At 34.1% G+C, this 10,062-nt stretch overlaps 1 long non-coding RNA gene across 1 annotated transcript; it reads left to right on the forward strand.

The window, feature by feature from the left end:
- Nucleotides 1-495: 495 nt before the first annotated feature.
- Nucleotides 496-6,001, forward strand: LOC113301310. The gene is made up of 6 exons (XR_003336213.1): nt 496-1,599; nt 1,731-1,789; nt 1,899-3,712; nt 4,888-5,007; nt 5,147-5,294; nt 5,749-6,001. It is a non-coding gene; the product is annotated as an uncharacterized LOC113301310 (long non-coding RNA).
- Nucleotides 6,002-10,062: the final 4,061 nt, after the last annotated feature.

Here is a 10,062-nt window from a genome sequence, read left to right on the forward strand (position 1 = left end):
AATATGGTATAAGCAACGATATTGGGTTTAATTCCCATATCAGTTTCATCATCTTATACAACATGAAAACAAATGAAAAACATCTTATATTGGAAATTGAAGTGAATGGATGATTTAATGTTTGAATAGAGAAATTAACCATTCAAGAGAGTTTTGAATACATCATACCTCCATCTCTTTTACTATAGCTTGTACCTTTCATTTGAAAACAAGAAAAAAGAAACGGAGAAAACGATAATATATATGTTGTTTTCATTTTTTTCCTTTTTTAAAAACTGAAAACAATGGAGAAAAGTTTTTAGGATACATGTTTACCAAACGTGTTTCATCCTGTTTTCCCTTTTAAAAATAGATTTTTTTTTTAAATCCATACCAAACATGGCCTTAGAATTTGTTTCACTAGTGGAAAATGGGGTTTCTAGGACTCACATCTGAGACCCTTATTGACCGTAGTTGGACCTTTGACCGAACATAGCGGTCTCTGATATAATAAAAACACAGAAAAATTCAGAGATGATTAATAGCCGTCTCTGAAATGTTACTATTTTGCCCTAAATCTGCTACCGATCCCACGACCCATAAAAACCGATTGAGATGTGATAATATTTTTATTATTTGCCCGAGGATATAAATACCTCTTTCTCTCTCCCCATTTTTAATCTCTCACTTTCTCTTTTTCTTCTTCTGTTTTCTCGGCCTCTTATGTCTTATCCGTATCTTCTTCATCCATTTCATCCACCAAACTGATAAAAAAACCCAGAAGAAATCAATTAAATCTCTCTAGATCTCTTAGCCATCTTATTCATCCACCAAATCGAAACTGAAAAGAAAACCCAGAAGAAATCAATTAAATCATCTGCTCTCCCGGTCTCTTATTCATCTTCTTCATCGACCAAATCGAAACTTAAAAAAACCCCGAAGAAATCAATTAAATCATTGCTCTTAAACCCTGGGTTTGTTTCTATAAATTAAAAGAAACACCCATTTCCCAGTTTGATTAAATCATGGGGTTTGTTTCTATAAATTTCTTCTAGTAATTAGGGTTTACTGTTTGATTTTTCTTCAATTTTTTTCTTGTTCCTTTTGTTTGTTCATAAGGTTATTTTTTTTGTTCCTTTCATGCAGAGTATTCTCGTGATTTAATCCAAGGTCTCTTCTTTTTATTGGTAGCCATTTAGGCATTTTTCTTAATTAGTCTCAACAATTTTCGATTTATTTTGGTTTGATGAGTCAAGGTTCGATTATCAACTCTACTTGTTTTGCTAATCTAGGATTTGTGATTTTGCTATAATCTCAGAAGACCTAGTTGTTAGGATCTTTGTTGGATTCAATATCTAGTTGAAGTATTCCTTTTCCCTCGATTTTATACACAAAAAATTGGTAAAAGATTTTATTTATTTTTGAATTTTTTTTACCTTTAATGTCCATTGAGTGTTTGGAGTTATGGGTCTGATATTGGATTCCTAACAAGGAGGTTTTATTCCAAATTGTTTTTATCTCACTGATTGGATGTCCCATGTTTAGTTGTTTTTCATTGATCTCTGGATTGTTTGAATTTTGAATCGCTAATTAAACTTTTGGGGGTTATGGCAGAAACATGTAAGTTTTTTTTATCTCAATTTTAATTTCAATTTGAATCTCATTGGAAAATTTTGATTCAAGAATGTTAAATGGAAAAGTGCTTGGTTTGCTTGAGTTTAATAGTTAATTTGTTTTTTTACTTGATGCAGGATCTTGGTTTTGAAGCTAGAAGACCCTACACAGCCAGGGTAAATACTATGATCTGCTGGTATGCTATGTTTAATGGAAAAGTGCTCGGTTTGCTTCAAGAATGTTAAATGAAAAAGTGCTTGGTTTGCTTGATTTTAATAGTTAATTTGCTTTTCTACTTGATGCAGGTGCTTGGTTTTGAAGATGGAAAACCCTACGCAGCCAGGATAAATACCATGATCTGCTTGTGTGCCTATGTTTATTGTAATTTAATTTCTATGAGTTATGCATTGATCGATTTGTTGGTTTGATCAATGAGGGTATATATTTGTTGTTGATGAAGTTATTAGAAACCAGTTACTGAAATACTTAAGGGCCCAGTTTTGATTAGCAAGAACTGGTTGAAGGTGCTATTACTTATGGATTCTAGTTGATAATGATTCCGAACATTTCCCTGTCCAATTAATTGCATTTCTCTTGTAAACTCATTTCAAAGCATTTATTCTTCCATATTCAAGGGATTAATAGTTTTGAGTCTTTCGACAAATTTTATATTTGGTCCTGTGTTAGTTGAAGACGTCTAGTTTGTCTCATGTACTGAGAAACATTTCCTTTTTTTTGATAGATTTGATTTTTCTGTTCTTATGAGGTTGTGTTTGGAAACAGAGTCATGCCGACAACATGTTTGACAAAATTTCTAAGTAAAAATGGGGTGTTGATGAATAGAAATTTACTATATTATCTTTCTAATGACTTGAGACATTAAGCGCCATCTTTGTTTGGTTGTACTGGCAAGAGTGAGCAATATATTGAAGAAATATGTATATTTCTTTTTCATGTCTCCTTTTTTTTATCTTCTCTCAATAATCTTTTGGATGTTGACTTGTATGTTGAGACTGACAATAATTTAGACAGTTTATAATTGATAGAATGGGTCAAACCTTTTAAATTTTAGATTGTTGACAGATACACTCATTTTCATTTCACTTTAAGTGGGAATGTTGGTTCCTATGGTAGTTTTTGTTGGAGAGAAATTAGCAAGTTTATTCATGAAATCCAACCTAAATGACTCCATATGATCGTGTGTCCGTTAATATGTTGGGTGTATGCAAACTGATCCACTATACACATCTATCATATGTTTAGGACTGAGCACCCACTACATTTCCTATTTATTTCTCTCTTTCTCTCATATACTGCACTAATCACTTGAGGTTTATTATCCACGCAGTCAGTTGCTAAGTTACTAAATTGATTATGAACTTTCCCCTAACCCTTTGAAATCTCAACATATATGTACCATTAACAATGTGATGCTAGATATAATATCATAGATTATATTTTCGTGAGAGAGTTTTCTAAGGAATGTCATAGCTTATATTTTCTTGAGAGAGTTTTCTAAGTTTAGTGTAAAATTCATGGCATGTTGTTATTTTTAGTGTAACTTCATGTCACATTAGTGGTTTCCAAATAATTACGGATAGCTCGTCTCTCTGAATTTTAAATTTTAGATTATCAATTTATTTGATTTTTATCAGTCCTCTCGACTTTCTCACGGTTCATTCATATACCTATGTATTTATGTTCTCGTGAATCCCTTGATTGTGTGATAGACTTGAAAGCATAATAAACTTGGGTTAGCGCATTAGTTGTGGAGACTAGAGTGGTCTGTTAGCTACGATTTTGGATTGGTATAAAATTATACTATAATACGCCCCATATGTGAAACTTGCAATATTAAGTAGTCTGTCAACTCATTATTGCGTATTTCGCTCCTTTTAGAAAAAGATATCATGATTTTATTATTTAGACTTGGTATTTGATTGAATGGTTGTGCTGACGGTGGATTAAGATTGTTTCCACTATACATTGTTACCCTTTTCTGACTTAAACATCTTGTTGTTGCAGGTTGGTTTGTGATGACATACTTGGATTAAGATTATTGTTGCCCGACGCCTTATAATTCCATTGGTGGAAATCATGTAGCTCCCTCTGCGCACATGTGAGTTGACAACATACCCTGAACCTCCTTTGTGATTTGATTTTGCTACTTATTTGGTTCAGATAGCAGGCCGAATCTTGGGTTATAATCTGCACCTCTTGTATTCCACTATATATATAACCTGTTGGTTGTTGATACGATTTTGAACATTATTCCCCTGTGAAATTAGTATTTGCATACCAAATGCGTTACACAATAGTAATTCCCTTTTAGTCATTTTCTTTTCTTGAATTTCCCTGCTTTCTTCATTTATGTTTTCACTCTTGTTGCATGATTGTATACCTGCTACTGATGAGCCAACTGCTGTTTAAATGACCTAGAATGTACAAGCAGTCTAGAAATAGAAATTCTAGGTGGCAGCACCTGACAGGGTTTTGTCGGTAAATTTAGGAGCCCTCAGGCTATGAATTAGTCGAGGGAGTCTTCTAAGAATTAATAGGTGGACTTCTCTATTTTCCAAGGAGATATCAGACACTTATTTTTGTCGAGTAATGAATCCCGTAGGAATTTCTGAACACTGCTGGTCCAAAATAAAATTTCTGGGCTGGAATTCCCGTTATATATTTTATTTGCGATATTCTTCCGTGTTCTCGAATTATTTAGAGTTTAAACTAACTTGAGTGTCTTGTAATGAAATATATTCCTTGGGATGACGTTTTTGGATTCATACTAGGTGACTCATGCTAAGTTATGGTTACGTCTATATCCTGGAACACTCATTTTCTTAGAGTGAAGTCCTTATGTGTCCTTTGTAAAAGATCGGTAGATACCTCAACTTTAACATATCTATCGACTTGCAGACATTAAATGTAAGTTTGCATGGTCATTAGACCATGATTCCTACATATTGTGGACCTCTTTATTAGACCATGGTTTCGTTATTATACTGTGATTTCCTACATATTGGGGAAATTTTTATTAGACAATGGTTTTGTCACTAATAAATAGATTTTTCCTTTAATTTGATTTCATTCTCCTTTACCCTGCAGCCGAATTGTTTAATTTTAGCAATTTTACCTGTATTATCATGCACGTTTGTTGTGGAACAGAGCAGAGGGTCAATCAAATGATTTTCTTTACTTGTGTTGTCTGGCTGTTCCCAAAATTATACTTGGTTATCTATGAGATTTGGTGTATTTCATACTCAAATTGATGCATAATGGTCGATTTTGCAGCACTTGGAAACTGTAATCAAGTCTCGCATCCCAGGCCTCCAGTCGCTAATTAATAAAAGTATTGCTCAACTAGAGGAGAAATTCAGTCGTTTTGGCAAGACTTTTGCTTCTGATGCTGGAGTAAGTCTAGCTTAAATCTCAGTCTTCAATTCAGAGCCTATTGTCTTTAGTCTTCGATATGCACTTATGAGCAAACATGGACTAAGTTATGGAGATTTTCCGTCTTTTGACCTAATTCACTAATTGTGGTTTTTTGTAGGGTAAATTGTACTCAATTATGGAGATTTGTCGTATTTATGATGGAATTTTCAAAGAACATCTTGATGGCATGTATGTAGCTGGTAAATTGGAATGTAGCTGGTGTTACTTTCTGGTAGATTGGAATGTAGCTGCCCCGGCGCACACATGTGAGTTGACAACAAAACTTGAACCTCCTTTTGTGATTTGATTTTGAGTTTTATCTATTGCCTAAGAATGATCTATCTGTCCCCCTGTGATGTTGTTACTTACAAAAAAAAACATGAGCTTCCAAAGGATTCAACCCATTTCTTTGTATCAGCCTTCCATTGCCCTGAAGCTCTTGTTTTGTTTCAAGCTTGTCCTTTCGTAGTCATGGTTGTGAGATAAATTTCCTGCAGTGTGTGGCCAATACTTCATGTCTTGATGGTCATCTTTACCCCAGATAGTATTATTAGTTGTTAAGTTACATATGCTTCTACTGGAGGGCAGTTTGGAGTCCATCTCATTGATTGAATTCTGTAACATATTACATAACTTACTTTTGATAATACTGTCATCTCTTAACTTATTTTGCTCTACCATGTATGATGAACTAAACGAAGTTGTTGATTTTCTTTGCAGGAACGATGTTCTTTGTCGTATGTGAACCAGGGACAAACACATGAATGCTCTACTTGATATCAATCATGAAGTATTGGCTAAGTTCATCGTCATCGGAGGTGCTTATCGTTTTATTGTTTAAAATGTTGTTGTTAGAACTTACTAGCTAGCTCAGGCATGTATTGTTATGAACTCAGAATTTCATCCTTTTTTGTGTAGTTTTAAACCCAATGGATAAAATGAATGAATGTTGGATTCACAGTTTGTGTTTAAATTTGAAGTATCATTCGAATTTCAGTTAAAATTGAGTTGCATTTGAATTTCAGTTCAATTTGAGGTTGCATTTGAATTTCAATTCAATTTGAAGTTGCATTTCAATTTCAGTTTGACTGTAATTTGACTTGACTGTAGTTTGACTTAACTAGACTTGACTTGACTGTTTGACTTAAATACCAGTAAGATTAATCCAGATTCATCCATTCAGACATTCAGCTGATCTGAATCTGATTTTTTTTATATTATAATTCAAATCTACGACCAATGTCGCGGGTCAACGTTTAGTTACTGTTAGAAACGGTCTCTGTTCAGAGACCCACATCTTAGGGGTCGTTCAATTAAAAAACGCTATATAAACGACCCTTTCAGAGAACCCTACAATGGGTCGTTTAACTCGTATATATGACGTGTCCTGATAGTCGCGGAATTGCTGTTTTCCACTAGTGTTTGTTACAGTTCTTATAATTCGTCTTAGTCATAAGTGTTGACTAATTTCGACATACCATGGACTTAATGATGTGATGAAAAATATTTATTCAAAGTAAACTCATTCAGTTGGAAGTTTCTTTTTTGTGTTTAAAGAAAGTTTATTAGAATATTCATACATGGACTGATTACGATCTAATAGACAGACTTCAACATGAAAAACCTTTGGTTCTCAGTTTGATAAATGTTCGAAAAATTTGTATCAACTTTATTAAACCAACTTGTACCACTATACGTCATGAACAGTATAAAGTGAACAAAAGAAAGTGAAGCCATGTCATTTGAAAATAACACCAAACTAATCCATAGAGCAACTACAAAACACTATGAGAACAAAAGATAGTAATTGGAGGCTTCTTCTGACATCAGTAAAACATACCTATAGATCTATTTCTTCGTAAATTTAAAACATAAATATAATTATTGTTAATGATACAAATATTTTGCATCAAACATAATTGATTTATCAAAAGAGTACAACTTTTATTCCGTCCGCACATAGCTAACGCATCTTAATTGAAATCAAGTTGATTTACGATGCATAGTTCACTACCTCACTTCCAAAAAGGTTAAATCAAGCTGGTGGAACTTAAAATTGTTCACTCAAAGTATAAACACTTGCCTGAAACCAAGATAATCTTAGTTTAAATATAAGAAGCAAACTACAAATCAAGGAATAAAGGGAACATGGTTAACCACCGCCACATTGAGATAATACTGGGTTGCATGAATTATCTGCTAAATAATTCCCAACCATGCTTAGTGATTAAGATGTCCATGTCTCCCACACCATAGTTCGGTTAGTCCAGACTAATACGGGTTCAAGAGAATCATTGAAACAATTTATAGGCATCATGTTTTCATGGTACATTAAATAGCCAAAACTAAAAAAACCTAACAAATCGAATCTAAGGATTATTTTGAAATTCAAACAAACATAATCATTAGGGTGATGCAAGGATCATCATTATATAACTTTTACATGTCAGAAAGTTATCTTGAGAAAAGATTATAAGCCAAGCTCCATTAGGTGAGATTATGGTCTGAACAAAATTGCTTACACAACATTTATCCCAGAAAATATCTTTATCATATCAAGCCCAATTTCTAGCATTTATCCCCATAAAAAATGCCAATCATGCTACTAATGTTTTTTTTTAAATTATAAGTTATTAAATAGAACTACAGAAGTTACCTTTATAATGGAGCTTCTTAATCAAATAAATTGATAGACGCATTTATGTGTCTAATATAGCTCATTTGTATATATTGTTAGTACTCGATATTGTACTTATTCGGTTATTTTATGTATTTGTAGGTGTTTTTGGAAGAATAAAGCTTTTGCGGCGAAATTGGCTAAAAAATGGTTTTTGCGCCCGTGGGAGAAAAATACTATACGAACTCTCATTTTGGATAAGGGGTAACCTAATTACTAAGGGGTGACCCATTTCCAGGCATCTGCTAAAGGGAGACCGGAACTGGATAGGGGGAGGTCATCTTCAAAGTTTCAAAACTGGATTTTGGCGGGAAAAAAGGCAGCAGCGTCAACAGTTTTGGATCAAGGATTTGAGCGACCTAGCAGGCGATTCAATGGGCAAATTTGGTACCCACGGACTCTACAAGACATAAGGGACCTGTTAGAAGCGATTATACCCATCTAATTGGGCTGGATAAGTCAGAAAATCCACACAAAGTCAAGACAGTGCCCACGGTCCCTGTTTAGGGTTTTGAATTGGTTTGAAAGATTTGGGAGAGATTCTTGCGTGGGATATACTTCAAAACAGTTGAGTTCAAGTCAGAGAAGATTTTGGGAGCAATAGAATAGCTAACAGACGCATACAAAGATCGACAGATGGAATTATTGTTAAAACTGCACGTGAAGAATAAGAGATTTATTCTCGAATTTTATCGAGTTTCTAGGGAATCTGAAGGCTATATATAGTGGGGTTTTTGTCATAGAAGGGTTAGAAACCCGGAGGAGATAATTAGGAGAGAGTTCAGAGCCGAAACGAAGAACAGAAATCATACCTGCTGCTGCTGCTCGAGGAGGAAGACGAAGAAGGAAGAACGGACTCGCAGAGTCAGTCGTTTTTCCACAGTGCTTACAGCGAAATCAAACTGTCGTTTATCTACAGCATATCATTATTATATATAAACAGCATCATCTGTTTTGTAACAGCGACGCTGTAACACTTCTACAACGTTGCGATTTTCTGTTTCATCTTATTTCTTCAATAAAAACACCTATTCAGCCATGAGTGATTATTTTGTGTGTGTTTTTACCATGAAGAGCTAAACCCATTAGCCAAGGCGACGGAGGAAGCCATTGTTCCACATTAATTGGTATAATTCTAATTTTATTATTTATTTGCAATATTATTATTTGATTATTTGCATGGGATTGAATTGAAATATTAGTTCTTATTGAATAGTTGTGAATTAATTTGATGAAGCATGCTGGGTTTTAAATACTTTTGATGTTTTATACTCTTTGATTACAACTATTACTTCAAGAATACTCTTGAGGCAAATATTAGAATTATTTTTAAAGATAAAATTGCATGAATATTAATTAGAGTTTACTATTTATTTGGTCAACGGTGGAATCCTAGTCTTGGTATTTTTCTCCAAAACTTTGAATTATTTTATTTATTTGCCTGTTTAATTTAAATCTAGAAAAATTGTTTTCTTCACAAGTCTGAAAAGACCCAGTTTTTACCACTACTACAATCACTATTTGAAAAACCATCAAATTTTTGGCGCCGCCGACGCGGATCTGTGTTTAGTTAGCATTTTTTTTAGATTTTTTTTATTATTTTTGTTCTTCTTTACGTTTTTTGGGTTTTTCTTGTTTCCTTGCAGATTTTTGAAGATTGGAGCGAAAGACAATTTTGCCAAAGCTTGTGGTGATTTAGTTAAAGTTTGGGAGCGAAAAGCAAAGCTATAGGAACGAAAGAAGAAGAATTTTTTTTATTTTTTTGATAAAAAGAGAGAAAAAAAAAGAGAGACATTTTTATTTTTGTAATATTTTTTTTTCCGACTTTTTTTTTTTTTTCTATGGACTTTGGACATTAATTTTGGGACATTTTTATTTTTATTTTTAAACCCTACGGAAGGGTATCCTTAAATACAAACTGTTTGCAGGGACGGACGGTGATTACAATATCACCTCGGCCCCTCGGGTTCGCACACGACATAGGAGTCGTGGCCCGAGTCGACTTCAGCGGTTCTTCGCCCGTCTGGTACGGGAGGTAAAATTCTAAACACCCGCGAATCTCCTGCAAGCGGGTTACTGGACTCCTTAAGGTGAATATATGCTGAGGACTTGAATATGGACTGTTTTTAAATTCCTAGTAAAGGGCAAGGAATGGACCATATAAGATAAGGGTTCGGATTTCATCACCGCTCCCTTCTTGCCCGCCTTAGGAAAACGAAACCTAAAGCGAATCTAAGCCTAAAATCTGATTAGAAAGAGACCTATAGGGTATCGAGCTTAACAGGACAATCATTCGAAAAATATTGGTTACTCTTTTAAGCACACCTCAAAGTTCTTGACGGTTTATGTGAGTTGAA

The sequence above is a fragment of the Papaver somniferum genome, chromosome 8 (assembly GCF_003573695.1).
Source record: "Papaver somniferum cultivar HN1 chromosome 8, ASM357369v1, whole genome shotgun sequence".
In the NCBI taxonomy this organism is placed as follows: Eukaryota; Viridiplantae; Streptophyta; class Magnoliopsida; order Ranunculales; family Papaveraceae; genus Papaver; species Papaver somniferum.